Raw genomic sequence first — 8533 nt, forward strand, 5'->3', positions numbered from 1 at the left:
TTCTCTGATATTTCCCACTCACTTTCTCTCCTTTCCCCTTCACTCAGCATAATATGCTCCAGTTCGGAGAGAGAAAATCTTAAGCATACTCCCCACTGATCTCAGGGCCTGACATGGGGCTCAATTTCACGACCCCGAGATCATGACCTGGGTCGAAAACAAGAATAGGATGCTCAACTGACTTAGCCACCCAGCCGCACCTGTATTGCTCAAATTTTTAATAAGTCGACTAGATCATGCTATTACTTATGCTACTGGAGGATTTTCAATGTATATCTCAAAACTAGGAAGTGTAAAATTATTTTGAGAGTCTGCAAAGGTGGTCACAGAGTTAGAATGGTATTTGGAGGAAGTTTCGGGGTTCAGCAGTATTTCATTTTATTTTTGTTACTAATTATAGAAGAAACTTAAACATAATTAACTGCTAGTGACAGAGTTGAGTTTAACTCAGGGATGCAAAGAAGTTTAACACTAGTAGATCAATCAATATAATTGGCCACATGTAATAGTCAGGATGGTTCAGGAAAATCAAAACCACTACAAATATTTAACATGGAGGAAACTTAATGCAAGGAATTGGTCATGCAAGTGATAGAGAAGCCAAGCAGAGGAGAATTGGGAAACCCAATATTTAGCGTTACAAAGAAATCACTCCCACCTCTGGGCCTGAAGAACAAAGAGTGGAAAGAGTGTTACTAGAACCTGGGTCCAGGATTCAGCAGAATCTAGAGCCATGATGGGTCAATCTGATGTAGCTGGAGGAATGAAGAATATGTAGCCATTGAAGGAAATGCCAGGTGATGTAGAGGAAGGAGGAAAACATCTATGACTGCTTCTATTCTTCTGGGTTCTAATCTCTTAATGGTGTTTCAGTAAGCTAAATGAGAATGGCAGGTAAATGTTGGTGAACTTAGGAATTGTATCCTACAGGGGTAAGCCCTTGTACAATGTAGAGCGGAATGGGGAGGAATGAGGGGCGAATTTGGGGGTGAGGAGGACAAGGATTGCCTTACATTACATTAACAGGTTGAATGAGAAAAATAAGATCTAATTTTATATAGAAAAGTATCTAATCAAATTTAAAATCCATTCATAAAAAAAGAGATGTCAACCCAAAGTATTAGACTAGGACTATGGGTTTTGGGGTGGAAGCCCAGAGAGATAAAATGCCATTCTCATCACATCACATCAAGGGTGCATACTATCAACATGATATGTTACCATTGATGTTGACCTTTATCGCCCAGCTGTGGTAACGTGCCTCGGGTTTCTCCTCTCAAGCTCAGGTGAAAAAGTAAGGAAAGGAGGGAAAGGAGGGTCAGCACTTGCCTAATTTCCTAAATTACCAGCCCAGGCATCAGGGCTCTCCATAGCGAACTTGTCACACAGATTAGAACCCAACAAGAATAATTCAACCTCTACTTCCTGCAGTGTAACAGAAGTCTTCTAATGTGGACAAAAATGAACAGGATCATGGTGTGTATAGAAGAGATAAGGGGGTTTGGGTCCGTCTTTTGATGGAGCCTGAATATCAGAATACAGCATGCGAACCTTACTTTGTTGGTGGAAGGGAATGAAGCAGCAGAGTGCCACGATCACAGCTGGCCCCCCATCCTTCTATATTCTTAGTAGTGGAGCTTAGAGCTATTTTCTCATGTACTGCCTGTTTGCTCACCTTCCTCACTGGGTGTTAGGAAGGGTTAAAAGTGCTTAGTAAGACATGTACTTATCAGTACTCAGAAGGGCCCCTTTTAAACTCCCATATGAGAATGATACTTTGCTCAGTTGGAGACCAAAATATTTCACAAGAACCACATTTTGTTTATGTGTGTGTTCCGTCTTGACTGTCTCAGGGTAAGCTCCATCCAGTGGCAGCTCTACATCATGGCCTCAAACCCAAGGGAGCAGGAAGTCTTGATGAGGAACTGAAAACACCAGCTGCAGTTCCCTATTGGATGGCATGAATCCTCTTACCTACGGTGATGTACAAAATTCCAGTTTCCATCTGGATCTCACTTGTAGGCTTATTTATTTATTTATTTATTTATTTATTTATTTATTTATTTTGCTTGGGTATACCTTGACTAGCTTGATTTCTCTATCACGAGAATGGTGGAGTTGCTAACCTAACTCAAATTCTTAGCTTTTGAATTAAGTAAAATGAAGTAACTTACTGCGTACTTGCCTCACATGCTCACTTCCCAATAACAGTGATAGGAAAGTGAAACCCAGAATTCGGGCTGTGCAGGCACTTGTTTCTTGGTCCTGGCATTGCATGAATATACCAGCAGGAGAGGGGCCACAATGTTACCCCAATTAGAAATAGAGTTAAAAGTCTCTGTCTCTAGGGCAGCCTGGGAGGTTCAGCAGTTTAGCGCTGCCTTTGGCCCAGGGCAATATCCTGGAGACTTGGGATCGAGTCCCACATCGGGCTCCGTGTATGGAGCCTGCTTCTCCCTCTGCCTGTATCTTTGCCTCTCTCTCTTTCTCTCTGTGTCTCTCATAAATAAATAAAATCTTAAAAAAGAAGTCTCTGTCTCTTGAATGTACCAGGGGATACTTTAGGCAAAGGCTTGATTTTCTTCTTCTGGAGCCCATTGAAAAAATGTAACCTCCCCCTCCAAACCTTCTTTGACTTCCTATTGTGCCATTTCTTACTAAATTGGTCATTTCTTCCTAAACGGTAGAGCTGTCCCTCCAGCACTCCGAGGACATTGGCTCAGCTTGCTAACTCTACAAGGACTCCCCTCTTGCCATCGTTTTATTCTTTCACAGCATTTTTTTACATTTATTTATTTATTTATTTATTTATTTATTTATTTATTTATTTATGAGAGATGCAGAGAGAGAGGCAGAGACACCAGCAGAGGGAGAAGCTGGCTCCCTGCTGGAAGCCCGATGTGGGATTCAGTCCCAGGACCCCGGGATCATGACCTGAGCCGAAGGCAGACGCTCAACCACTGAGCCATTCAGGCACCCCTATGCTTTATTTTTGACGTTCTGGTGGTTCTGAAGATATCCTTCTCAGAAAAATGTAAAACTATGAAATCAGTTCTTGAATAGCTGTGGTACTAGTCACTTTACGCAATTTCATTGAGGATAAATTTGGGTACTTTCTGGTATTTGTAGAATTCTACAGTTTCATTTAATTTCTTGACCGTATGTACATAGATTTGTTCTTTGTATTTTTCTTTTTATTCTCTAACGTTTAGTGTGGGGCTCGTGGGCTTGCAGTGAAATCCCCTTTAATTTCTGATATTGATAATGTACATCTTCTCAACTTTTTACTTTGTCTGTCTGGCTAGAGGTTTAAAGTTTTTGGGATGCAGCACATCGTTGTTATGAGGGGAAATTATAGCATTTAATGCTTAGATTAAGAAAGATCTCAAATCAATAATCCGTTTCCACCATAACTTAGAAAAAAGAAGAAACAACCCAAAGCAGTAAGAAGGAAAGAAAGAAATAAAGAGAAAAACCAAAGGAAGACAAAGAAATAAAAGTGAAATCAATCTTTTCTTTGCCCTAGGGATGATTTTAGAGTATGCTGTTTAATTTCCAAATGTTTTGAGGTTTTTCTTGTTCTTCCACTACTGTTTGATTTCTAGTTTGATTCCTTTATTATCAGAGATATCCTCTAGATCATTCAATATATATTTTAAAGATTTTATTTATTTATTCATGAGAGACATATGCAGAGAGAGGCAGAGACATGGGCAGAGGGAGAAGCAGGCTCCCTGTGGGGAGTCCGATACAGGACTCGAACCCAGGACCCTGGTATCATGACCTGCGCCGAAGGCAGACGCTCAACCGCTCAGCCACCAGGTGCCCCTGGATGCTTTAAATTTAAAAACATTTTAATGACACAGGATGTAGTTGATCCTGGGTTAAGCTCCATATATGCTTGAAAAAAACGTGCATTTTTCTCTGATGGAGCAGTGATATTTGGATCCATAGTGTTTCTAACTAACCCTGGGCCAAACTAAGCTCTGGCTGATGGTTCCGTTCTCCAAGCTTTTGGCATCCTTGTGGTGAGATTCCAGCATGAGCAACTCAGGTAAAATCAGGGCATCCTAGGGAACTTGATCCCTCGCTTGTATTCGCCCCATTCATCATTCCCCCCTCTCCTGCCTACCTGGACATTCCTATCCTTGTCATCTAACTAGGAGGGGATCCAAAGTCTCCCCAATCTGTTCAGGACTCTCCTGAATGGATTGGCCTTGGTGGCCAAGCGGTGGGACAATTGAGAGAAAAGTAGCAAAGTAGTTATCTCCCACTTTTTGGTACCAAAGATTTTCTTTGCAGAGACACACAGATTATCTTCCCTCTACATTTAAGGTATCTGCCCTGCTGTTGCTGAGGCTCCACCACAGGGTTTCAGCTTTTTTTCCCAGGAGCTTTCCTTCGACCTAAGTGATAAATCCCTTAGTGCTTTCATGCTCCTTTGCGCTATATTGTGGTCGACATATATTTCCCATAAAAGGCTAGACTATAACATTTTTTGGCATTGTAGACCAAACCTTCTCTAAGATAGGTTTTATATTTTATTTTCATATGATATGCATATTCATATCGATTTGATGTTTCAGGTGTATTTCTATTTAACATTTATAGTTAATCCAATCATTTAATTGCTAATTTATTTAATATTTATATTAACTTTTTTATATTTTTATATTTGGTTTTTACCATGTCCTTTTCCAGTTACAAGATCCTGTCCAGTAAACCACATTACATGTAACTGTCATGTTTCCTTAAGATCCTCTTTGCAGTAAAAAAAAAAAAAAAAAAAAAGATCCTCTTTGCAGTGACAGTTTCTCCGACTTTCCATTCCTTCTGATGATAACAAATTGAGTACTAGTTAGGCATACTGTAGAATATCCCTCTATTTGAATTTGTTTGGTATCTTTATCATAAGTAGGCTGTTGTTATGAGTTTGGGGGAGGAAGCCTAGAAAGGTCAAGTGCTCTTCTCATCACGTCCTATCAAGGGTACATTCTATCAATATGTCTCATCCCTGGGGATGGTGATCTTGATCATCTGGCTGAGATGGTGTTGGTTAGGCTTCTGCACCAAATGTTTTTTTTCTTTCTCTTTCCACCATTATCTGGAAGGAAGTGACTATGTGCAGGCCACAGTTAGAGAGTAAGGATTAGGTTTCATCTCCTTGAGTGGGAGACTATCTACATTAATAAGGATTTGGAATTCTTTGGCATAAGAAATTTGTCCTCACAGATATTTATTTTATGCTTTGGGTTATAATGCAGTACAGTTTTATTTATTTGCTCAAAATTTTCCAGATTTGGCCATTGGGAGCTCTTTTCATTGACTTCTGTGGCCCTTTGACATATCCTCATGATATGTTTGGGTTTTGTGTGTCCTTTTATCCTGGTTAGTGTTTCATGAGCTAATTGGATCTGTGTGTGTATTTTGTCTTTTGTTGACGTTAGAAAATCATTGCCTATCAGCTCTGCTCTTCAGAAATATCATCTACCCTGTTCCTTACCTCTTTCTTATTCTGGAACTCTAGAATAATATACAAACTACATCATTTCATATATCTCACCACTTTTGGACACTCTATTCGATTTTTCAGTTACTGTTTTTCCTCTTTGTATTTCATTTGATAAATTTCTAATTTATTTATTTTTTTTAGTTTTACTTACGTGATTTCTTTGGACAATAGTTCACACTATGAGGCTTTCTGGTAATATGGGAGGTCAAAATCCATATATATATCTTTATATAATTTATTTGTAAATATGTATATATTCAAAAATTACCCGCTACACACAAAATGATGACAACCATGTCATATATATTGAATTGTTTTTAATTCTGATAAGACTTTGTTATAATATGGTTGAGAAGGAAATCCAATTATTTCTGTGGCACACAATGTTTTACTAATTATAATTAAATGTAATGACATTATGTCAGGACACATAAAAACTTTAAAAATTTTACATAACTTTTAGACCCATCATAACATTTACCCACATAATATAACCTCATAAAATTAATCATTGTTTGACAATACTTCCAATGTAATTTAACATACCAAATAAACAAACCTAATTAGTCAAAATGATTATTTAGAATTTGAAATTTTAGGAGGTTTGTTAAGAACCTCAGAGGATTCTAAATGGTATGCCTAAATAGGATCATAGGTCACTGTAAAATTTAATACTTTATCATGTATTTAACCACGGTGACAATAAATGATCCCAAAGGCAAAAACAGAGGGTTACTTGGTTGTTAGCAAAACAGCTTCTTTAAATATTGAGAGATTTAGTAATCAAACCTAATCAAACAAGAGAAATCTTGTTTTTCTGGGCAGACAAAGATAAAATAGCTTGTTTATAATTTGTTATCAAGAACAGACCAAATATAAAAGAAGCTTTTGTCTTTTTAAAAAGTTAAGTTAATTTTCAGAGAAAAGAACAAATTCCAATCTTATATCAGAATATTTTAAAAATTCATATATTCCAATCTTAGGGAGTCCAGATCATACATAGTTTTTCCCAAAGATTCTCCTTTATAACCTTCCTCCAATCTCTTTTTTTTTAATAAACTAATTTTTATTTGTGTTCAATTTACCAACATACAGAATAACACCCAGTGCTCATCCCGTCAAGTGACCCCCTCAGTGCCCGTCACCCATTCCCCACCACGCCCCGCCCTCCTCCCCTTCCACGACCCCTAGTTCGTTTCCCAGAGTTAGGAGTCTTTATGTTCTGTCTCCCTTTCTGATATTTCCCACACATTTCTTCTCCCTTCCTTTATATTCCCTTTCACTATTATTTATATTCCCCAAATGAATGAGAATATACACTGTTTGTCCTTCTCTGATTGACTTACTGCACTCAGGAAAATACCCTACAGTTCCATCCACGTTGAAGCAAATGGTGGGTATTTGTCATTTCTAATGGCTGAGGAATATTCCATTGTATACATAAACCACATCTTCTTTATCCATCCATCTTTTGATGGACACCGAGGCTCCTTCCACAGTTTGGCTATTGTGGACATTGCTGCTAGAAACATCGGGGTGCAGGTGTCCCGGCATTTCATTGCATCTGAATCTTTGGGGTAAATCCCCAACAGTGCAATTGCTGGGTCGCAGGGCAGGTCTCTTTTTAACTCTTTGAGGAACCTGCACACAGGTTTCCAGAGTGGCTGCACCAGTTCACATTCCCACCAACAGTGTAAGAGGGTTCCCTTTTCTCCGCATCCTCTCCAACATTTGTTGTTTCCTGCCTTGTTAATTTTTCCCATTCTCACTGGTGTGAGGTGGGATCTCATGGTGGTTTTGATTTGTATTTCCCTGATGGCAAGTGATGCAGAGCATTTTCTCATGTGCATGTTGGCCATGTCCATGTCTTCCTCTGTGAGATTTCTCTTCATGTCTTTTGCCCATTTCATGATTGGATTGTTTGTTTCTTTGGTGTTGAGTTTAATAAGTTCTTTACAGATTTTGGAAACTAGCCCTTTATCTGATATGTCATTTGCAAATATCTTCTCCCATTCTGTAGGTTGTCTTTTAGTTTTGTTGACTGTATCCTGTGCTGTGCAAAAGCTTCTTATCTTGGTGAAGTCCCAATAGTTCATTTTTGCTTTTGTTTCTTTTGCCTTTGTGGATGTATCTTGCAAGAAGTTACTGTGGCCAAGTTCAAAAAGGGTGTTGCCTGTGTTCCTCTCTAAGTTTTTGATGGAATCTGGTCTCACATTTATATCTCTCATCCATTTTGAGTTTATCTTTGTGTATGGTGAAAGAGAGTGGTCCAGTTTCATTCTTCTGCATGTGGATGTCCAATTTTCCCAACACTATTTATTGAAGAGACCGTCTTTCTTCCAATGAATAGTCTTTCCTCCTTTATCGAATATTAGTTGACCATACAGTTCAGGGTCCACTCCTGGGTTCTCTATTCTGTTCCATTGATCTATGTGTCTGTTTTTGTGCCAGTACCACACTGTCTTGATGACCACAGCTTTGTAGTACAACCTGAAATCGGGCATTGTGATGCCCCCAGCTATGGTTTTCTTTTTTAAAATTCCCCTGGCGATTCGGGGTCTTTTCTGATTCCACACAAATCTTAAAATAATTTGTTCTAACTCTCTGAAGAAAGTCCATGGTATTTTGATAGGGATTGCATTAAACGTGTAAATTGCCCTGGGTAACATTGACATTTTCACAATATTAATTCTGCCAATCCATGAGCATGGAATATTTTTCCATCTCTTTGTGTCTTCCTCAATTTCTTTCAGAAGTATTCTATAGTTTTTAGGGTATAGATCCTTTACCTCTTTGGTTAGGTTTATTCCTAGGTATCTTATGCTTTTGGGTGCAATTCTAAATGGGATTGACGCCTTAATTTCTCTTTCTTCAGTCTCATTGTTAGTGTATAGAAATGCCATTGATTTCTGGGCATTGATTTTGTATCCTGCCACGCTACCAAATTGCTGTATGAGTTCTAGCAATCTTGGGGTGGAGGCTTTTGAGTTTTCTATGTAAAGTATCATGTCATTGGGGAAG

The sequence above is a fragment of the Vulpes vulpes genome, chromosome X, assembly GCF_048418805.1.
Source record: "Vulpes vulpes isolate BD-2025 chromosome X, VulVul3, whole genome shotgun sequence".
Classification (NCBI taxonomy): Eukaryota; Metazoa; Chordata; class Mammalia; order Carnivora; family Canidae; genus Vulpes; species Vulpes vulpes.